General features: G+C 39.2%; 1 protein-coding gene across 1 annotated transcript in view; it reads right to left on the bottom strand.

The window, feature by feature from the left end:
• Positions 1–23,975, bottom strand: part of HTR1F (5-hydroxytryptamine receptor 1F) — a 118,582-nt gene extending 94,607 nt beyond the window's left edge. Inside the window, exon 1 of the mRNA XM_082764502.1 lies at positions 23,865–23,975. The gene's annotated coding sequence lies outside the window, so the exon portion shown is untranslated. The remainder of the gene's footprint in view (positions 1–23,864) is intronic.
• Positions 23,976–24,219: the final 244 nt, after the last annotated feature.

Raw genomic sequence — 24,219 nt, 5'->3', positions numbered from 1 at the left:
ACCAAACATATCTCAGTGAGACCACCTGGTTACAAACAATATCTGTATTAACACAGCATAGTCCCAGCCTACTGTGACATTTATTTTAATCTTTTTAGTTTAGGTATGTAAGTCCCATTAACTTTTGGTGAGATGAAGTGTTTAATCTAGGGATTCATATTAGTGTTTTATCTGTGAAGTGACCCCTGAATGGAAGCACAGAATGTTCTCTGTTATTCAGAAACTTTATTCTGCTTATGATAAAAAAAAAATAAAATAGGGATAACGCTAAGTAAATCACAATAAAGACATAAAATTCTTAGAAATCAATAAAGGTTAGGGAACCATAGGAAAAAAAATATTTATAATCCCTTGTTTTTCTTTAGGGTTCACAAAATAAAGGAGTTCATTAGCCCATCTTTCAGAAGCATAACAGGAAAATGCAGTAGAAATACAGATGATTTCAAACTGTGCTCAAAGTTACTGCACCACCAGAGAGTTAAGCAGGTAAATTTATTTCCCAGCTAGGTGACTGTTGAGTGATTCTCTTGACTGTGATTTTAGAACTTCACAATGGCATTTTTGTATGCTGCACTGTTGGCAGGTGAGCAAAATCTACACCCCACTGCTTCTCCCCATCCTGCTATTTTGAGAGTTAGAAGATTGTAGTTATTTGTCATAATTTTATTTATTACATTTCATGAAAAAAGATTTTCAGGGAATGGGGTTGTTAGCAACGGTCCTTACCCACCTCCACGATTCCCATGTTTTCAGACTTTAGTCATTCTAGAGTGCAGTTGTGCTTCAGGTTGAAATTCTTTATTTACTACTGAGACAACTTTTTATTAAAAACATATAATAAAGTAGTCAGATGCTTTGCTGACTGGAGAAGAAAGATGGAACTGAAGTGTTGATTTGCCATGAACTTTTCCTTAACATCCTGAGCTTGAATGAACATTTTTCTTGTTTGTTTTATGCCTGGTTTGAAGTTTTCTCGGAAAGGTGTTTCATATTTGATGCTGTATTAAAAAGCATAGGTCTTCACCATCAAGACAAGGGAGTTGTCTACAGAAGTAACAGGTATAGGACTTTTGGTCAGATGGTATTTTCTTTTGCAAGTCTGGAGAAGGGAGGAGGGGATGGAAGCATGAGATAGTGAGGGTGGAATTGAAAGCCCCACTGAACATTGCTCTGCTTTTGGACTTCTTTCTCTTGCTCCTACAAAATATACTGTATAGATAATAAAGGAGTGAAGATTCTCCTTTACTTTTAAAGCATTCATTTTCATCATTTTGAAGGCCTGCCTATGAGAACAAGTTATTTAAAAATATGGTTTTGTTTGAAAACTTCTGTACAGTAACTAACAACCAAATTTGTTCATTTCTCACTACTCTTTTAAATCTGTGCAGCAGTGTGTCTGACACCACTGCATGACACCAGAGGTTAGCGTTATAGCATTATCTCCTGTCACAGGTGAAAAAGCAATTTGTGGTGGTGTTTTCTTTGTCTTTTCCTTCCACTCAGCCTGATCATAGAATTGAGTAGATGGCCAAGCTTGATATGGCCACTATAAAGAGGACCCCGAGGTTTAAATCTACTAGAGAAAATGGGAGGGGAAGAGGTACCCAAATAGTGAGGGCTGGAAGGAGGGCTAGTATGGGTATTATGATGAATAGTAATGGTGAGGAGGTGGAAGGCTTGAAGGTTTGAAACTGTAGAGTAAACTCTAGGAATGCTGGTACTGGGCAGTAGTAGAAGCTACAAGTCAGTTGTATTATTCACCTGTATTTTGCAAACTTTCCCCATTTTCAGGCTGTTGTCAGCCAGCAGGGAGGAAAAGTGATTCTGTGAGATCCTTCGTGACCTCATGGTGGAGATGCTGCTGTCTGTATTTGCAATTGCACAGCCAGGTGGCTTGTGAAGACCCAGTTGCTTTGTCAGTTTGCACAAAGGAGGATGAAATCTAAGGAGATGATTTTGTTGAATTCTACCTGCACCAAATGAACTTCCAGTAGCTCAGCTCCCTGGGTTCAGAAAAGCAGTATTAATTTTCAGGAAAGGGTGTGAAGCAGCATGAGGATATAAAACAACAAGGCTAAGTGTGAATACCCCCTAGCCAAATTTTGTGCCCTTTTCACAGCCCATGTTTCCTGTGGCGGGAGCCCTGCTCCCTGGCAGGGCTGGCTAGGCAGGGCCAGGCATGCCAATGCTGTCCTGGAAAGCAAATTTCATCCTCTGCATTGCTGCTTTATGATGTCTTTCACTTGCTAGGTGAAGTAAGATTTCAGCTGTGCTTCCGGTGGTTGCAGAGGAGAGTGGTTTTGGAAGGTTGAAAGAAGAAAGGCTGGTGCATAATGCAGAGCCGGAGGTAGCTGAGCAAGGCTTGTTTGCTGGGTTTTGCATGATGGCTGTGGCAGCAAGAGACACCATTACTGGCAGGCAAAAGATCTTTGGAGATGCTTTACACAGCCAGTGAAGCTGCCTCCAGCACCTGTAGTTAATTGTGATGCCTAGTGGATCAGAAATTCCTTGTCCCCATAGTTTTCAGAACTGAATCTTTATTATTCTCTTTTAATGCTTTTCCAGTGTTTCTGCATATTTAGAGCATAGGTGGTTTTACAGAAGGGTGTTGAATTTATGTCAACAACAGCTCAAACATAATAAACAGTACAAGTTTTAGGGCACTGGAACATCAGACCCATCAGAAATGGTCCAACCATTTAATTGAAAGTAAAATAGTGGATGTGAAAAACTTTAAAACTATCAAATTCATACAGATGTTTTTTATTCCTTCCACAAGAAAATGTGATTTGCTTACTAGAAGATTTTTTTTTTTTTTTCCTCTCAGTGCTGAAGAAAAAGGGGAGGCTATTTCATACGGGAGGGAAAGCGACAGTCCCAGTTCATACCGCCGAGTGGTGTACAGGCTGTTGCTTTGCTTGCCATGAGGGGCAGAGCTCCTCTAAAGAAGGGTAGAGGGTAACAGTGTAATACTAAAATATTTCCCATCTTCTGTTTCCATACCATCTCCAGAACCCAGTTCTGTGTGTCCCTGTGTTTTATAACACTTTATGATCTCCTCTTTCTACAAGGCCTTCCCACACTTTCTTTTCCTGGTCCCTAACCAGACTTCGTGTTCTTATTCTGCCACTCCATTTCCAGTTTCTGACCCAGAAATATGTCAGGTGTTGTGGGATATTGCTGGGACAGAGCAGAAGTGGTGGTGGAGCTGGGGGAAGGAGTTAAAACTGGAGACCAGGGAGCTCTAAAACACAACACAATAGTTATTGTGCTAATTCCTGTCTCTATGGCAACAATAATGCAATGTTTTTCTCTCTCCACTTCCCATGGTCTCCTCCTGGGCTCAGCCTGTAGATATGCAGGGCATGGCTGTTGGCCACCCCTTTGTCCAGCACAGAGACTTGGAGGGTGCCCATGCAACTCTGAATTGGTGGAAGGGCTGTTGGGAAATTGGAGAGAGGTGGAGAAACAACTAGGAACCTCTTTGTGCAACTATATCCCTATGGAGATGGATAGATGTTGTTGTGAGGTTTTCCACCAAGGAACAAAAAGGCTCTCATTAAAATGGTGATGGGAGCTGGTGCTATAGGCAGTAATGTTTTTATTAGTATTGTGGCAGAGATCCTGTCAGAATGAGAACAATATTACTAATATAGGTAACCCCTCAGAAAGATACTCTTGCCCTTGAATGCATTATTTCTACTTTAAATTTTATATTATTGAAGGTTTGTACAAACTGCATAGCAAAAATAGACTTCTGCAATAACTTCTCTGAAATCAAAGCATTAATAGTGCTGAGGCTGTGATTAAAGCAAACTGAATACCTTAAAATTTCTGTGCATCTTTAAATTACTTTCTTTGGATAATATATCTTATAAAAGCTGAAGGCAGCTGAAAGCTCAGAGCATTGTCAAACAGTGAAGCAGAGTACTATCTCATAGGAGAAAATGCAATTGCCTGCTATCTTAGTAACTATGCTTGCATTACAAGCTTTTTTTTTTTTTTTTTTTTTTTTTTTTTTTTTTTAACCATTGAGGTACCACCTTACTGAGTGAGATAAGGTGATTACTTGGGAGTAAACAGACTTTCTGATATTCCATAAATGCAAGTGTTCCCAGGTGTGTTTCTTATGGCTTGACACTGCTGTGCCATTCAGATAATGCCAGAGGGCAAACTTTGGAAAGGTGTAAGAAGCACCAAAAGGGAGAAGAAAATGTTAGAAAATGCTGTTGTGACAGATGGTGAGATGGTAGGCTGTTCTCAGATGGAGACAAGTTGAAGAGCTTTACTTCTCTAGTCTGGAGAGCTTCTTGAGAGCAAGCTGGGAGCAAACACACTTAGGAAGCTGCAGAGCAGCTTTCATCTGTGAACTCCAGCTACTGGCAGAAAAAGTTAGTCAGCAGCTCTTTGAGTAGCTATATTAAAGCTGAACAAGTTCTGCTGGCAGTTTTGGTTTGCCAGAACTTCTGGCATAAAGATCTGCCAGGAATGCTGGCTGGAATTCATCATGCCTTGGCTGAGAAACATTAGAGCTGGCCACAAGATGTGGGAGAGCAATGGTGGCTTTCCCAGCAAACCAACAGCACTGGTGGAGCCAAACCAGAGCCTGCCTTGAGTTTTTCTGTCAGTGGTCCTTGACTTAGCTTGCAGTAGTAGAACATCGAGATGCTGCCTTCTTGGTTACTGGTCCTGCTGGACTGCTGGATGATATATATAGCATTATGTATGGCAAGTAGCAATTTTTTTTTTTTTTTTTAAGGTACGCTCTTCTAGCGTTTGCTGAGGTTTTGGCTAAGATGACTGTTGCAGTCTTGAAAAAGGTATGTAGATCTGCAACTGGAATGCATCCAGCTATGCAGCAGCATTTAAAGTGGAAATGACACCTGGCCACCTGACAGAAATAGTAAGCTCACAGGAAAACTGAGAGTTCAATGATGGAAAGCTGCAGGAAAATTAATTCAAAATACAGATGTATTCATTTTTTGCTTTACCATCTGACTGAAGTGAAGTTGACAAGCCATTTTTAAGCATGTGTTCCATTTCACCAAAGCTATATGCTTATTACATAGATGTTTTCCTATCCCCCAACTTTTTTTTGGAGGTAAACCTGAGTGTCTTTTACTACTTCCACTCCCTTCTGTCCACCCTTTCTGCCATCTTTCAATCATAAATGTAAGTCTTAATACCCACATTAGAGACCTTTCTTTCCCCCATATATTCAGAGCCTACTGTGTACATGTAGCTTCCAAAGCACTGAGTGGGCTTGATGTACCATCAGGCTGGAACGTGTTAGGAGCTAATTCTGGGATGTGTGAGTGCAAGAATTGTCATGGGAACACAGCTGATAATCAAGAAAGATAAAAGTTCCAGTGGGAAAACAGGTTATGGGAGGTTTCTGTGATGTTGCTTGAAACAGCCTTAGAGAAATAATGATTTTGAAATTATTTCAAAGGAGACACCATGACATGGAAATCCCTGATAAAGCAAATCACCAGTAATAAATAAGAAAGGACACTTAAAACCATTTTTTTTTTTCTAGTTATACAAGAACATAAAGCTGTCATTCTTCTAGACCCTATTAATGCAAAAAAATCTGGGGAGTTATCTTTCCCTGACTTAAATTCTGCTAATTAACTTGGGTTAAAGAAAAAATAATCTCACTGTTCTTTGGTGACAGAAAAAGAAGGGTTGAATTAGCCTGCTGCATAACCAGCCACCAGTCTTTTAATCCAGTTTCCTAGGGAAATGGTCCTTACAAGATCATGCTGTCTGCCAGTCCCCATGTGTTCCTTAGAAGTCATTGCCTGGTTTTAACTACATTTGCAGAGAGATCAAGAGTTCCTATATGCTTCATGAAAACATGCTGCCAAATAGATACAAGGCAAGCCCCTGTTAATGGAAAGGCCACAGCATGAATTCAACCTATTATTAGACATCAGAGAATCTGTATGAGCAAACAGAAAGACTGCAAATTGTTGTAGGAACAAAAGCAACAGAAAAGCAAGCTTCAAAAGGTTCGCTGCTCAAAGAACTTGTTGGGAGTTGCGATACTAAGCTCTGTATGCTCTTCTAACCTGTGCAGGGCCTCCTATAATTAAACTGTCAACATTTCTGTGATGAAAAGCTGTATTCAAAGTCAGCAGTCAGTTGGCATTGCTGCATATCGGGAAGATAGAAACCTTGGAAGGGTCTTCAGAATCAACTGTGAATGTCTTGTGTCCCCTTACCAAGATGGAATAGCTGCAGAACTGAATTGTTTTTCCCCAGTTCTTATCCTTTATACTTATGTCTGGCTACAGGTGAAGTCAGGGACACATCTCTAATGTGGAGGTCTCCAAAACTGCATGTCTTGTTTACAGCTTACTTGAGTGAGTTTGCTTGTTCTTGTACCAAGATTGCAGACTGAGTAACCTTGAGCTAGAAGCCACAGAGAAGTTTATTGCAGGAAGATCTGTCAGTCTACGCGGTATACACGTAGCCCCCCATTGCAGAGTGCAAGGACCTTTTACTGTTCTATGTATTTTTCTTCCCACTGCCCTGGGAATGTGCCTCACTTCCCCTTATGGGTGGGGGAAGTGAGACACTGGGAATAAATGAGACCAAAGATGCATGCTTCAACAGAGGATTAAAAGAAATTGGAACCCTCTGTGCCACAGACCAGAGGTGACTGTGCTGTGCTGTGGGAAGGGGGAGCCTCAGGCTCTCCACAGGATATAAAGCTCTTTCATATGGTCTCTGTCCTTCCTCCCTCCTCAGAGAAGTTGTAATTCCTGTTTATGCTTTTTGATTGCACTTCAGCATATCAGATATTCCAGAACTGACCATTACACCAATGTGCTTGAAATAATTTTCTGCATATCCCAGTGCAAGACACTGTATTACAAACTTGGCTACAAAAGTGGCTTGCTACCCTCTCTTTCAGCAATCATAAACCATGTCCAGAAATGCTCTGAATTAGTTGCTAACAGCCTAGATTTCAGTTCTGATTGCCCAGAAGATATTGTTTCTTAATGACTTATGTCACTTGATTTTTTCTGTTATAGTCTCTGTGAGATTTTTAGCCAGGTACTTTGTCCCCAGATAATGCTCTGTAAAGGCTGAACTGACACTGTGTTTTGTGATTTGCTGAACTTCTGCAATTTGTTAACATTTCCACTGTCTCAAAAATGTTATTTCTGTTTCCCCACTCCAGATGAGCAGCCACCAGGCACTGCCCCACAATACAGCCCAGCTCCTGCCATCTTGCTGAGGAAGAACTAGCCTAAAGCCCACTCACAGATGGTATGTAACATGTTCTCCAAGGCAAGGGGGCTGTACAACATTTAGCATTACCAGGCACGGGAGGAAACTTCAGAATCAGCAGACCCCTCACAGCCCTTGTGCTGTCCTCTTGCAGGATGCAGAAGCAGCTTTTGTACCTCTATTAGCTTGGCTTCCTCAGCATGGTGCAAGGAAGGAGGCATCTTCTCAGGCAGTCTGATGCAAGTGTTATCTTAGACAAGACTCCTGCCTTAGAACTTCCTCACAAGTAGCACTGTAGTCAGCAGTGAGCATAAAATGGTGGTGCTGGCTTGTGTGCATGTGCCTGTGAGTTGGGAAGTTAACAGTTGGACAGCCTGTTCAGATAAGGTTTTGCTTTTACCATCACTTCCCACGTAGAGCCCAGTGCCACAGTCTGTGCTACAGCCTCCTTGTTATCATGCTGAAGAACTTGAAAAGCAGAGACTGCACTGGGAATATTTTTATCTTTTCAATTGATTCGTTTGTGTGTTTACCTGGTTCTGATAGGAACACTTCTACTTTCCATTGATTCCTCCAGTCATATATGTAAAATGGCATTTAAAAAAAAAAAAAAAAGCACATGTGCACACATGCATAAAAAGATTCGAACTGGTCTGCTCACTGACTGCTTAGAAGTAACTGGGAATTTAAATTGCAAAAAAATAGTAAGAGTAACTATCTGGATAACCTTCCAACAGGCAGAAACACCTTCTGAATTACCTTCTTAGTTCCTTCCTACAGCACATTATCATCACTTCAATCTAAATTGGATTGAATCTAAGCCAGTTTACTGCAACAAATGAGATGCTCTCCTGCAGATGCTCTGGTCTGAAAGCTAGATGTGACACTGCTTGCTCTTAGAGGCATCAAATGAGAGTGGTGAGGACAGATGCATGTGGTTCCCTTCCCTACAGAGGAACACTGATCCTCACTTTCAGGGTAGGTTTGGAAGGAGTCGAAGGTATGAAGAATGGTGTATTTTTGCCCCTTTCCTCCCCCTTCTTCACCCTCAATACAGAGGACTTTTTATGCCCTGGGAGGGAGGTATCTGTGCCCTCTTTCAGAGTTGGTGACTGTTGAAGGCAGAAAGAAGAGAGTCTGAAGAAAGGAGACAGGGCACCAAATGTTTTTCTTACGGAAGGCAAGAGCAGTACTTCTTGATCCTTACATTCATTGATTCCTGCAACTCTTTAAAAGGAAATGCATGCAGTGATAACGTTTTCTTGACAGGTGTTGGTCCAAGAAATTTGTAATGGAATGAGAGGGGTATGATCTGTTCTCATTAGCACAGAAAGGCTTTCTGTTTCAGATGGACAAACAAGTCTGTATTTCCTGTCTTCTTTAATTACTTCAGTTTATTAAAATATTTGTTTTTATGTTCTTAATATCCCTGTAATGCTTTGAGTTCTTGGGTCAGTGAGTCATAGTTAGAGCTGTACAAGAGCAAACTTTTATTTATTTATTTATTTATTTATTTTTCAATATAAATGGTTTACTTTTCAGGTTGACCATGTAATTTTATCATTCATCAAATGATCCATGACTTTCTAGGTTAAATGCATGAATTTCCAGCAGGTAAATTTGCTTGGGTTCAGCAGACAAAGCTTTATGTCAGGTTACTGTCAAAAAAAAGTCTGCACAGTATTGTCTCAATAAAAAATGAAAGTAAAAATCAGTTAGTCACAGGTGTGCTACACATCAGATTAGCAGAAAAGACATCACAAAACAATGACATTGCAAAAGTAATTCGCTTGGAAAAGGATACACAAGAGTTTGTGACACCTAGAATACGTATTGCTTTTATGAAAAGAATTGGCAGAAAAAGTCAGAATCACATTTATAAGTGAACTCAGTTCTGATGAAATAAATCAGCTGCTGATGCTTACAGTGTTCCTTCCTGCGTAGATGGTGTTTCAGCCTACACGTACTTTCAACAAATCTCTCTGCCAGTCTGCCTTTAACTTTGAAATTCAGTGCAACAGCATGGAACTATCTAGATTCCTGTGCCACTTCGAGCATGGTGCCTTACAGTTTTATTAAAGAAAAAGAAAAAGAAAAAAAAAAGAAGAAAATATAAATGTACTTTTTCCCTCATTCTCTTTTGTGCTTACAAACCTCTTTTACAGGCGCTGGAAGTTAGATTTTGGCAGATAACTGCATCCAGGTCAGAAAAATGTTATATACTGTCTCATCTTTCTGCTTTTTAATTCCATTTAAATCTTTTTTTTTTTTTTTTTTTCTTCCAATATTTCTCCAGTATTGGAGAAATAAAGCTTGTTTTTATGAATTTTCTGACTGAGACAGAGATGAACAATTTCTAAACCACCAGATGAAGTCCCCTTTGGTTGTTGCAAGCTGACATTAATGTTGCAGTGCATTTGGTAACTGTTAGTGTCGAGGTCACCAGTTTAGACTCGACACATTCCTGAGAAGTCACTGTCATTGCCATATCACTTAGAAAGATGAGCTCCCTGATCTACCATATCATCCCTGGCTTTGACCATAGTCAGCAGTCTACCACTCTCTCTGAATTAAAAATAAATAAATAAAAAATGAACGGCCATTCTTCCATCTTACAACTGTGGTGATACAACCAGTGAAAACTGGGTGAGAGCAGTCCTTTATGGAAGAGCATCACCTCAGTGTGAATTCATAACAGAAAGCACTTGCTAAAGAGAATCAGGACTGATTCTCCTCTTTCTCCATCCATGTCTCAGGATATGTCCAAATACAGCAGATACAGGCCATTCTTGCAAGTGATTTACAAGGTTGCAGCACAGAAACTGAGATTGCAGTGTATTGTTTTTTCCCTGGTTTTCATGTGTTGCATCAGATAGTCTTCATAAATAGGCTCTGAGAAAGATTAATTGAATGGGATTTTCTGCAGAATGAGTATTAGATTTTTTTTTTTTTCTAAATTGCCAAAAATATGTTTTTATCTTCATTTGGACATAAATCCATTAATGTTGGATGTTGCATGTCTTGATTTTCTTTTATCATTCACTTTTACTCCAGCAGAGGTCAGCTCTGCCTGTGCTGGGGAAAGGTAAAGCAGCTCCAAGCTTGGGTGTCTGCTCACCTAACACACAGTGCTGGTTTCTTCTACCTTTCCACTGACAGCCAAAGCCCATTTCAGTCCTCCTTCTTACATGGGGAAAAATGTCCTTTGAACCAGAACACAGAAACCTTAAAGAGTGCCATAGAAAGATGCCTAGAGAGCCATTTCTGATGCTGTTGCATGGCTCCCAGTCTGTCTGAGAACAGCAAGAACAGGAGAGCCAAGGTGCAGTGTCCTCCTCTGCTGTATGTGAGGATAGAGCCTTCTACTGGAGGCTGCGAGAAGATAATCCCCCAAAGAGCAAGAAGCTGCACCTGAAATGTGCTCTCCAATTGCTGAATTATTAGGAAAACAGAAACACTGCCATCCTTTTGTAACTATCTTATTTGCTGTATCAAAACTGTTAGAAAAAAAAAAAGTTTTTTTTTAAAAAAAAGTCTCCATGCTCAAAAATGTTTGTTTGTTTTTCCCAAAGTGTTTTTTTTTTTTTTTTTTTTTTTTTTTTCCTCCTGGCAAAACTACTTGGATGTATTCAGAAACAATTTTACCAATTTAAATTGTAGTGTTTCAGCAAATACAGGGTTCACCACAAATATCATTTCCTCAGCTTCATCGGTTACAGTTGTTCTTCAATGTTAGTTCTTCAGAACATGAATGCAGGTACCTCTGGGTAAACTTTTTTTTTTTTTTTTTTTTTTTGGGAGGGGGGATCTTCTGTGTTCACAGAGCAATACAGATATTAAGTCACTGAAAACAGTACGGGGAACAAGAGTGCTCTCCCTTAATGTATCATGCTGGACTTTTTTTATGCTACAAGTTTATATATTATTTAAACTGTTCAATGGAGAATATAAATCTTAGTGTCAGAGTAGAAAGATGCTGGAAAGTTTGTGATACATCCATGACAAACACAAGGTAATCAAAACCAACTTTCCTTCTTAAAAAAAAAAAAAAAAAAAAAGCTCTGAAAAGCTCTCCACAACAGTACAATATACCTTTAAATGTCAGAGATAAATTCAGAACTGCCATGAAGAAAATACAGTAGAGTTGTGAGAGGGCTCATGTTTCCTGCATGAATCTTGACTTCATTGCAAGTTTGCACCCATTCTCCAAAAAGAGAAAAAGGCGACAAATTCCCTTCCCCCTTGGCATCATTTCCTTTCCATTCTTAGTTTAACTGTATTTTATGTATTTTCTCTATTTTTTTTTTTAGCATTCTATAACAAAGCATTTAAGAGGTAAGTCTTCCATAGAGCTATTTCTTTGATTTTCAGAATACCTGAATTTGGTCTATTTTTGCTCATGCTATCAGCAGAAAAACAAAAAAACAAACAAATAAAACAAAACAAAAAAAACACTCAACAACAACCAACATTTGTAGTCCGTAGTTTAATGTATAGCCATTTAAAAATGGTTTGTGGTTGTTTTGTTTGTTTTGCTTTGACTTTTTGCTTAATTTAGCAGAACTTCACCTTTTCACCTACCATAAATATTTCTTTAAAATACAAATATCGGTAAATAAGCCTGGAGATTCTTAAATAACTTAAGCTCCCTTCAGTATATGAAATCACAGCATTACAGGGCATAATTTTCATAATGATGCCCAGACTTCCACAAGTTTTTGCTCCAATTATCAACCTTAATGTAAGCAGATATGATGGTCCAAGAGCTGAAAAGACCTCCCGTGGGAAGGGTGACAGTGGGATGCACTAGCAACAGAGTAGGCAATGCAAAAGAGCAGATGTATTAATGCTGAGCAAAAACATTTTAAAAGCTTTAAAAAAAAAAAAAAAAGACCCTTACAAATACCTTTACTGAAACATTCAGTATAATGTGTTATTTATCAGAAATAATATGGTTCTGTAAAAAGAAATATCCTTATGTCTAAGAAGTATATGTACACACCCAAAATTCTGTTATTTTCTCCATAACAGAATGGGCTCCTGGTACTGCTGCATGGACACTGAAACCAGAGAGGCTGCTTGGGCTGAGACATGTTCTTCCCTTGGGAGGCTCAGCTGAGGCTACATGATTTATTTCTGAAAAACGGAAGCCTGCCTTTTTTGAAAAAAAGTCTCCAAGCTTGAGGTAAGATGATTAAATCAAAAGCTAAGCTCTTTCTCTACCCTGTCAAAATCCTAGTACAGTGCACTACAAAATGGCCCAGCTATTTTACTGAAGAAGTAAAAGTAAACATTTTTTCCTTGTAAAGCTTAAGACTTGACACACCATGGAGCTGCATTCACAGAGTAGTGCTGCCATATAGTTACTTGCTATTACCATGCTACATGTAATCACCTTATTACTTGTGCTGAAAAAGTGGGAGAAACTGAAAAGAATACACTCAGCCAGGTCAAATCTTCTAAGCAAAGAAGGCAGAAATGAATTCTGCTGCCACAGGGGTGACAGTCTAGGTTGCTCTCACTGTGGAAATGGCTCGGACAAAGAGGATGATTCAGGCAGAGCCCTAATGTGTTGGATTTGCAGTTCCTGGAGATGTCTTCTCTTTCCAGCAGCTGCTTACCTTGATTGTGTGTGCTCTGGCTCCTTGCAGCAACTCTGATTTAACAGAACATCATTGTAAGCAAAGAAGATCCTTGTCCATTGCAGTCTGCTGCCCTAGCATCGTTCTCTCCTGCCTGTGGTTAAAGCCTATGAGCAAATCCAGGCAGCTTCAGTGGTTTTACTTCTCTTTTGAGTCTTCTATGTTTCATGTGATCTCTCTTTAAGTTTCCCTCACAAACACACAGACCTAATAGTTTTAACCACAAGGCTAGTCTTTGAATTCTTGGCAAAGCAGAGACTAAAAAAAAAAAAAAAAGTATTTATATATCATTAAAGAAAAAATAAGTAATGTTGTCCTTGTTTCACCATCTAGCCCTACAGTTCCTCACTGCCATGGGCTGGGACATGCTCTAGTTTAACAGTGGAGTTCGTAGAATCATAGAATGGCTTGGGTTGGAAAGGACATTAAAGATCGTTTAACTCCAACCCCCTGCCATGGGCAGGGATGCCACCAACTAGATCAAGCTGGCCAAGACCCCATCCAGCCTGGCCTTGAACACCTCCAGGGATGGGGCATCCACAGCTTCTCTTGGCAGCCTCTTCCAGTGCCTTACAACCCTTACAGTGAAGACTTTCCTCCTAATGTCTAGTTTAAATCTATGCTCTTTTAGTTTAAGATCATTCCCCCTTGTCCTATCATAATCTACCTGAGTAAGGAGTCCTTATCCATCTTTTTTTATAAGACCCCTTTAAGTATTGAAAGGTTGCAATGAGGTCTTCCTGGAGACTTCTCCAGGCTGCACATCCCTAGCTCTCTCAGCCTTTCTTCATAGAAGAGGTGCTCCAGACCTCTGTGGCCCTCCTCTGGACTCGCTCTAACTCTTTCTTCCACTGGAGCCCCAGGCCTGGACGCAGTACTCACTTCTCCAGCCTGTCCAGGACTCTTTGAATGGCATCTCTTCCTTAGATAGATAGAGAGATCCTACAGATATTTTGCCCTTATCTTATGTGTAGAGATAGTCAAATCCCCTTGAAATGTTGGTACATGGGTTGCTGCAGCCATTTCCACCCCTCCACTCTGCCAGACATACAAGTGGTCTTTGTCTCTGGCTGGGTGCAGGAGCACACTACCAACCAGTGATAAAGCAAGAAACAAACAGAAAAAATCACAATCAGACAAGAAATGATTAGATGTGGAAGGGAAGGGTGTTTTCAAAACTGCATAGTTTAAGTCTTTGGTTTAGTGTCCCTCAGTTAACATTTTAATTTTTCTATTTTTGCCAATGCACATTTCACATTTTGTACCTCAACAAAATACTCTTACCTAGTCAATGGAGTTTGAGGGCTGCTCTCATGAGTGACAGCTCCTCCCACTCTTCTTTCTTCTCACCCTCTTTGGTTTTATAACCTAGCCTTTTTCTTATGCTTTCTCCCCTTTTCCCACCAGTACCCAAGGAAGAAACTGTGTTTAAATATTCAGAAGTACAGCTCACAGCAGGATGCTGTATTATATAGCCCTGAAAATGTGCAAGCTGTGTTTTTGTCTTTTCTTTTTAAAGACTCAGTTGTTACATTCAGAATTTTGCTAGTTGTCATTAATGATTGATATGCTTTTTCTAACTTTTCCCCTAACTTTCAAAATTAGAAATTAATGACTGTTTTTCTGAGATTAAACATCGTGCTTTAGACAGAAATCTTTAATGTAACCAGTGATGTGCACCATTGAGACAGTAGCTGATTATGAAGGATGATATCTTAAAAAAAAAAAAATAATAAAATACACAGCAAATCTTACTATGTTTAACATCTGGTTTTCTTCATTCATATTTTACACACTTTTCTGGTACTTTTATATTAAAAGCAGGTGAAGATTCAGTCCAGCTATTATGCATCCTTCCTTCCTTCCCCCCCCCCCTTTATTAGAGAGATTTAGTAGTTTGAAGTGACTAAAATGATTAAATGTGGTCTGCTTATTTCTTAGATGAAGCTACATATAACAAAAGATGTGTGTCACTAGCCTAAAAAACTGCCAGGAGAGCCAGTAAATGGTTTCACTGCAAGATCAAGGATGAGGCTAATGAACAGCAAACTTTACTTGTTACCTGAGAGTAGGGAAATGACACACAAGTGCACTAAAGAGAGATAATTAAGGAATGCCATCAAGGTAAACCTTCACTCTATGCGAGTTTGTGTTGGCCAACCTGCAAGGTACCGGAAAGGCAGACAAATATTTATGAAAGCAAGTAAAGCTAGTTTCCATTTTAACACTTGCTTTTCCTGATGGTGTTATCTATTACATATCCAACAGCTATGGATGACAGCTTAACGGGTCATCTTAAACAAGATATACACACAGAGCCACTGATGAAATATCACATAAATAAGTAGATGACCTTTTTTTTTTTTTTTTTTAGATGGTTACGGTGGATTAAGAATTTAACAACAAATATATAAATTCCTGTCACAGTATCATGTACACAGAGCTCAGACTTGTTCACTAAGGACAGTGCAATTGCTTCACCAGAGTGCAACTCATTTTCTAGAAAAGTGTCAGCTTTCGTAAAGCTCCCATTCTTTGCTCTTACTATGGGATTTGGAAAGTCTACCACATAATGATACCTGCTGCCAGTAGCAGATTCTGTGCTCCGTCTCTCTTTCCTTGTCTTTCCTTAGTAGCTACATACAAAAATAGGTCTATTTTCTAGTTCAAATCTACCTTTACAGATGGTTCAAATTGCCATTGACTTTTATGCCAAAATCTAATGGAGGCATCTTAGACTGCTCATCTTACTTCTTCATTTTGTCATCAGTCTCTCAGTAACTGGCTGGCCCTAGTGAAGAGAGCTTTGTCTACTTTCCCCCAGGAGAAAACTTGGTGTCACTAGGCCATTGTAGAAAATTGAAATGCAAAAAAAAAAAAAAAAAAAGCCTCTACCAAGAATATCTAAACCAGAAACAAATGTCTGTACTGCTGGGAGTTCCCTGCTCCCTAGCCCAAGAGTCACAGTGTACCTTGTGCCCACAATACATGTTAATCCCCATTTAGTGCAGTGGGAGCAGCTGTGCTCACACTTCAAGGCACCTAACAAAGGTCTCTGTGACTCAATGAGATTAAATAATAGCATAATACTAAGGGGGAGATAGTTTGCATGTTTGTAGATACAGCAACAGGGTTTGTGAGCCATTGAGGGTAGGTCTGCTGGAAATGCACTGGAGAAAATTATGTGGGACAGAAAGATCCAAATCTGGTATGGTCTCAGCTGTTGTGCTTATTTGAAATGGTCTCCTCAGCAAGTAAGTTCCAGATTCCTACCTGCCTTTTGTCTTAGATGGAACTGGTGGTTTGCTCCAAAACATTTCAGGAAGAAATTAACATTGATGCAGTTTGGATGATTAGAAAATAGGGACTTAAGAACAAATCAGCGAAGTGACAGTGTAGACATACCCACAGGTCCTCATTAGTAATAGAAAGTTCTTTATTCTAAACATAAGCATCCTAAAATATTAACTAAAAAACAAAAATAAAAAAACACACAGCAACAGCAACAACAGAAACAAAACCAGCAAAAAACAGCCACCCTAGGCTTTTAGTCTAGATGAAAGGAAGCATACATTTCATCTTTCCCAAAACAGCAGGGGCCTTTTTTGCCACTGGCAACTGTCAGTCTTCAGGTAATTTCATAATAAGTCCTGCAATACAGTCCTTGAGAAGAGTGAGGGTTAGCTGGAAGAAAAAAAAAAAAATCAAAAGCCTTCAGTGAAAGGCAGAGTGAGAATGAGTTTATTTTATAACCCTAATGTAAAAATTCTTTGTACAGAGGAGATGGTAATGATGCCATTATGTTGGGCAAGCCCAATATAGAAGATTGTTTATGTAGATACAAGTGTTAGAGAGGACAGAATGTAAGTCATTTCCCTAAGAAAGATATCAGCTGCCTTAAATGCAGCTTTTACAGAGACCTAAATGATATTAGACTCCTAAAGTTTGACTTCGCTATTTTCTTGAGCAGATAATTGTATTATTTGTATGTTTTATCTGGTGTGTTTGGATTTTTTCAATGTCACTGAAAAATGTCAGTATCATTGTCTGCTCCTGGCTGTCCTCCCTGGGTGCATGGTCCCTGGCCTTGGTTCATCCCCTCACGACATCTGGACTGTCACTGGACCCTGTTATCATTCCCTGGTTCTCTCTGCCTAGACCCCATGGGCCTGTGTCTCCTTGGTTGAGGCAGCACCTGTGCAGGGGTCACCTTGGCTCCCTGCACACTCCCATTGCAGATAAGCCCTCCTCTCACTGTTCCTCACATGCCTAAATTCTGGATGTGGATGGCCGTGTAGCAATTTTTCAAAAACTATCTGCTGATTATATCATCTGGACATAAGTCAGCCCTGTGATGTTGTTGATGTATGTTGGCACGAATGTCTCTGACTGGTCAGTTATTTCTGATCTTCCGTTCACCCTCTTGGTTGTTCATGTCCAAGAACATCTTTGATATGCATTCTTTTGAGCTACATTTCTTATAAAAACTTTAAATTCCAATTCCATTGTTCAACTTATTTGCATTCCTCCTCAACCTGATATCACCTGCACACTTACCAAGTGTACAAGTTATTCCCTCTGCTAAAATGTTAATGAATAATTAAATGCTAAGTATTATTAAATTTTTAATTAAAACATTACATGGCACCCAGGAGAGTCTTCTGGTCAACCACAAGTGGTACATGCCTTGCAATTTGACAGTAGTTGTAATAATGAATTATTAAGACCTATTTTCTAAGTAAAGTTTTCCAGCCAGTGGTACACACCCCTTCTAATATTTTCACCCAAGCCATATGTATTGCTTTGTGTCTGTGGCAAGTTAGAAGTTTGTTCCATAATTACTAGGATTTAATATAACAACAGCTGGAGGCATATATTATGATAACTGGCTGGGCTGTGTCTCTAAACAATACTGGATGTGGTCCAAATTTGCCTAGGTTCTCTGGTGGTTGTTGAGAGGCCAACAAACCACAGCCTGAAATATCTTCCAAACATCATGTGTTAATAATAGATGTCTCCATTTGAGTTCTCTGTTTTGGTTTCAGAGCTCTCCCTTCTCTTCTTGCTCAGTGACCAGTAGTGAGCTAGGAAATTCTGTGGGCTCCATCACTAATAGACTGGCTTGGCCAAGCCATGCTGATCTTTTATAATCTAGCACAACACTAAGGATAAGAGGCTGAATACTGGTAGTTACTTTGTTTGTTTTTTTTCTTTTTTTCCCACATTAAACTTAATAGATAGTGTTATTCTTAGTATGAATGAGCTGAATAGATTTAATACTACCTAATCAAGAGGGTTTATGCCAGGTAAAAAAAAAAAAAGGTAATGCTTTCCTTTTCTTCCATATGGAAGATCAACTATTCTTCAGCAAAAGACCAAATTATGGCCCAACTCTGTATCTAGAGACTAATGAATGTGGTTATGATATAAAGAAATCATCTGCACCTTCTATTCATCTGGAAAATGTTTGTTTCTCATATATTACAGCATACTACATATACTACTACAAGTATTATGCACACTGATTTCCCAACTAGGGGAAAAACAACAGCCACAATAACTACTGCTGCCCACAGTGAACGTTTTTCAGTCAGGGCAGTGTCAGAGCATTTCATGCAAGTGCAATCAGAAGCAGTCCAGGAATTCAAAAGACCAGGAAACAGATAGCTGAGGACAAGGAGAGTATGGTCTGCCTGAAATCTAGCTGCTGTCAGGTAAGAAAGATGGTGAGGCTGGGAGGAGGAGGGAAGAGAGAAAATGCAATGTGATGCTGAAATCACACTATTGTGCTGACCCTAAGAGTGATTCACTGAGCTCCTCTGTTCTCCATCAGAGAAAGGAAGTAATAATCAGAGAACATTCAGAATTTCTGTCCATGAAAAGGCCCAAGCCAACCATTCTGCTCTCATCATTATGCTGCTATAGGAGCTAACTACAGACAGCTCTAGGAAGCAAGTGTTACTGTGGGCAAAAGGAATGAAATCTGGTTAAAATTAACTTTTGATTCCATTACTGTGAGGGGAAAAAAAAAAAACAGAGAGAAAGGGTATTTGACTGTTGTCTATTTGTCCAGAATTGTTATTGCAGATGTGACTATGTAGTTACACGTACAGTAGTTAAAGACTCATAAATTCTATTTTGAAGGTCAAAAGTCTCTAAAATTTATTATAGTTTTGATTGTGATTTATAGCTGCAGAGATAGGATGTTCTACTCAAGCCAAGGGAAGCTGCCAAATGCAATGCAGCCACACTTCGATAGGCACAAAGTATCCTTTGGAGGAATTCCTGGTTTTGCTTTATCATAAAACATCCATCAAATTGTAATCACTTCATTGTTGCACAATAAATAACTTTTCTAGGTTAAGTAAGCCAGTTCAGTCCTTCTCACCTAATCTGTCTAAAATTTACATAATGCGACTGACCTTTCTGTGGTTCTCTTAGTTCTCCTTTCTGTTCTCCTCTCTTTCCAACTGATCATGCTCCTAATGTTCCTTCATAATTCATCACAAATGTTACTCATTTTTATGGGTTTTGTACTTGGCCTCTATGAAGTTGGTGTGTGTGTTTGTATCAGTATGCATATATATAACATACATATACACAAGCAGGTAGCTGGATCACCTTCGTACCTCATAGCAACAGTCCTGAGAGATTAAGCTCTGTATGCAATGAAATATTCCTTGTGGTGGAGACTGATTTTTCACTTGTTTAGCTCCAAAGGCATAATGGCTGTGTTTGCTAGTGGGCCAGCTGACTTGCTAATTCATGCTTGTATGTTTTGTCAACAAACCTTTGTATTTTCCATTACCAACTAAAAACCAGTTCAGTCAAAGCCTGAAACACTTGCACACTTACTAAACATAATGAAGTTATGGTTTTACCAAAATGCAGTGAATTACTCTCAGCAGACTGTTTCTAGGGAGTGATAATCCAAAACTTTAATTGGGATGGCTGCTTCTTTGTTGTGATGAACCCTCAAAAAAAAACCAAACAAACAACAAAACAAACAACAAAAACAACAACAACAACAAAAACAACAAACTTTCAAAGTCCAGCTTGCATTTTGTCATTAAAAAGCACTACTTATGTATTCAAGAATATATTCAAGAAGGCTACTTGTTTGAATGCTGATGTAGATATTTTTTTTTCTTCTAATAGACAAAATCACAGCTCGTGCTTTATAGAAATCCTCTCATTTGTTGATGAAGCCAGTACATGTGAACAAGCCATATTTGATATATAAAGCTAACTACCCAGTCTCAGGCTCCCTGCCTCTTCCCTGGCAGAGAAACTGCAAATGCACACAGAGATGCACATCTGTAAGAGTCAAACCTAGGTTTATATCTCTTCCACTTCTGGGTAAGCCTTCCAGATTATGATATCATACCCTTCTTCTATAGGCAAGGGGAACTCAAAAGTAATTAGTTCTTAGAGCATCTTGGTCTGTGTAGTTTTCTGTACTCTTTTGTATTTTCTTCCTCCATGAACTGAAGGAAAACTGATGACATGAAGAAAGTGTGAAGGAAATGACAAACAATTCTATTCTTGTACTCCATCACTAATTTGTAAGAAGGACCATCATGAAAGTAATGCTTGAAATTAAAGACGTATGAGACACATTCCCAATATTTTCTGAAGTATGTCCTGGTTTTAATTAAAATGTAAAGTATACATACTGAAGAACTTGCTTTTCTGCCAGGAGCAGCTGCCTTGTACAACCTTTCCCACCGTGGACATCAAATGTCAACTGAAAAAAATGTTTTGTTCTTGTATTGAAACTCATACAGTTGGAAACTTTATTGCAATCAGAAACATAATGTAGAAGTAGAGGGCAATATTATGTTTAACGTATAATTAGTTTGCAAAAAAATATAACCAAGGGACAAGTTTTTGATAGAATAACTTCACACAATAGATGCAGAATAATGAATCACATTGATAGATCCTTCTTGCTAAACGCCATGACAAAGTAAATGAACATTCGTATAAAAACGCTATAATAGTTCAAGCTTGAATTAGAGAGTCTGTAACCTTTGTTTGTGATCAGAAACTACAGAGAAATCCTGCAGGCAAAATAAATGCAACACTAATTAAAACAAAACAAAACAAAAAATAAAACCACAAAACCACCAACATTAAAAGCCGACAGATACAACCCATCAAATAGTGAAAATATTATATTGTGTACCTAACATTAATCACTTAGGATGCTATAGTACAAGTTGTCTCCAACAATTTCTGTAGTTATCTCACAGGTTAAATGGACACTCACACATAGAGTTTGGTCATATAAAATACAAAGGCATAAAAAATTGTTTAAAATACTAAAGCTGACTAAAGTCAGTGTTTCTTTCATTCTGAAGCTACAAAATTTTTTTCCACTGTTTCTGTGAGAAGGGCTAGTAATAGGGGCAAGCCACTGAATCTGGCAGGTCATACCCGTTTTTCCAATGAATAACTTGGGGCAAAAAAAAATCTACTCTTCCAGATCCAATACCCTCAGTTATACTTCTAGCAGCTGTGCACCTAGCACAGTAGGTTACAAAAGGGATCTAAATTTTAATGACTTATTTCTTAAACACTAAAATAGTGGTATGTCATTCTCAGATACGGAACTGGCACAAAAAGCACTTAGCATCTGAGAGATGTCATGTGCAGTATGAGCCTTCTTGTGTGTGTCTGTAACCCCAGCTCAAGAGGAATCTCAGTATTGGGAAGTCAAACTGCAAGCAATGAGTGCCTCCTGCCCGTGTGTGTTTGGTTAGCCCTTTCATTTGCTGTCTGGATGAAAAAAAGTGCAACACAACACAGGTAATTTGGAGCTTGCAGAAGGGAAGGAAGGAAGGAGGAGGAAGCCTGGACTTGAATATTTGCAGGTTTCACTGAAGCCAGTGAGAGACAGAAGCAAAAACCTGTGTGGAAAAATTAAAGCAACAGAAACTTAAATATTTTTTCCTCAAGAAAGCAGAACTTCAGACTTACCTAAGAATCTATTTTTGTTGTATTAAAATTTCACAATGGTTTGTGGTTCATTACTTTTTTTCCCTTCGTTGACTCTACAAATGCTTCACTCTCCATGATGAAAATGAGGAAACTTTCAGATATTTATGACATGCCAAAGATAGAAGGTGCTGTCTTGCCCATGAGTGGTTGATAATTGTGAAGAGGCATAGGCTGGGGTACGAAGAACAGTGTGCTTACAGTACCTTAAAGCAACCTGATGTAAAGGTCAATGCTGTACTCTTTGCAGTATTCAGACAGTAACATTCTCTGGAGTTACTAATGCTCTGAACAGCATTGTTGGCCAGTCACTTAAACATTCATCTCCTATGTGCATAAGAAACTGTGTTCCCTGCTTTCCAATTCCTCCTTAATGCAACACGGCAGGAAGTTAGTGTCTGGTGTCAGCACGTAGCAGCACACAGGTTTGGGAAAAAATACAAACTTTGCAGAAGATTTGTTTCTTGGGTCAACAGCTCTTAATATTTAGCAATCTGGAGATAAACAACTAACTTACATTCTATCCTGTTTTCAGCAATAACAAGATAAATGATAGATGGACATAAGTTTTTGGAAGATTAATTCAAATATAATTGTAATGACAGCAAGCAACGGTTTAGAGCAGAAACAAATGCTATGCATGTTGAAGGGTGCGTGGGATCCTCTTTCTCTTCTTTGACTACTGAGACTTGTCCTCAAGCTAAGGTCCCTAAAATAAGTGCCCAAGATTAAGTGTTGTAAATCTCTCCTTCTGCCTTTCCTTACCATTGGTTGTAGACTTCTGTGGCTCAAAAAACTGGAATAACAAAATCTTGTGCTTGACTGCTATCAGATTGGTACATGTGCTTGTACAGTAGCGTATGTACCTGTATACACAGGTACGTAGATCAATACATAAATGACTTCTCAGGAAGCAAAGAAACAAGATCGATGAAGAGCTACAGAGTCTATGCTAAACTGAGCTTTTTTTCTGAGTTTAAACATGGAAGTTTAGCTCATATTGTAGAGATAAGTTCAGGTCAGTCATATTTATCAGCTATGAAACTGTTACTCTTATTTTTCCCTATTTTATGAGAATAAGAGAGTCTCTTTTCCATGTATATAGTAACATTTTTTTTTAATAACCTCTCATTTCTATTTTCCTCATGTAAACGTCTGCTGGATTACTGCTCCAAGAACAAGAATATCTAATAGTAGAAAGCATAAATATACATGAAATTATTATATCTCACAAAGCAACGACATATAATCTCCGAAAGTTGTATTTTATAATGTGCAGAAAACCTGGGGTTGCCCGGTGTCATAAAGCATCCAACTTTATTAATGTATGTAATTAACATATATAAAATTAATTCTCTCTCAAACAAAAGCCTACTGGATTAAGAAGCTATACAAATCATACTAACTGTACAACTCATAGCATGTTTTGATCACTTAAATAATTATAGGGAGAAGTACCACTTGATTTGCTTTGGGTGACCTTGTCTTGGCAGGATCTACAAGTTAAATTAAGATGAAAACAGATGAGAGTTCACATGTTGACATTATAAACTAAAAAGATTCATAGCCTACTTGGACGTGAATGCCAGCAAACAAAATCAATCTGCATACAGGACTGCATGTGTATAGCATACACATATCTATATTGTCTTAGCATCAGTAAAAATTAAGCTAAGGAAAAGCAAAGTCAAAAGAATGCTGTCACATGAAATCTCATCTACGTTCAGGTTAATAAAACAAGTAAATGTATGTGCAAGGCTGGTATGAACTGGGAAGGTTTCCATCCTCAGTCCAACTTTATGATAAAGCAGAAACTGAGTCCTGCTCTGTTAGAAACCCCAACGTTTCAAGTTCTCCAACAGTACAAGAGAAGCTAATTACTGAATACCAAAGGACAACAAAAAGAAGCCAGATAAGCCATAAATATCTACATGTATAAGAACACAGCAAGCGAGATAATGAAAAGTTAGCCAGATTTACCGTTTCAAACATCCAACTGGGTGGGTTGGTGTGGCTGGGATTTTTTTGGGGGAGGGAAACGCTGGGAGCCGTTTCCAGAGGACCGGTCCATGCGCATCCACTCCGGCGCCGCGGAGCGCGAAGCAGCAGCGTCAGTTCCCCCCTCGCCAAAAAGGCGAAGAAAAAAAAAAAAAAAAAAAAATTCAAAACCACGAAGAGGGGAGGGGAGGGAAGGGGAGGAGGCAGCCGGCGGTCGGGCAAACTCTACCGGCTGTGCTTGGGCGCCGCCCCGACAGCTCCTCTCCCGCTGCCCGGCCCCAGAGCGCTGCGGGAGGCGGCTCCGCGGAGAGCCGCGGGGAGGAGCGGAGCCGAGCGG

This window comes from Aythya marila (genome assembly GCF_965140915.1).
Source record: "Aythya marila genome assembly, chromosome: 1".
Taxonomy (NCBI): Eukaryota; Metazoa; Chordata; class Aves; order Anseriformes; family Anatidae; genus Aythya; species Aythya marila.
Note: the sequence above shows the minus strand (reverse complement) of the source record. Positions and strands in the feature narration are given on the sequence as shown.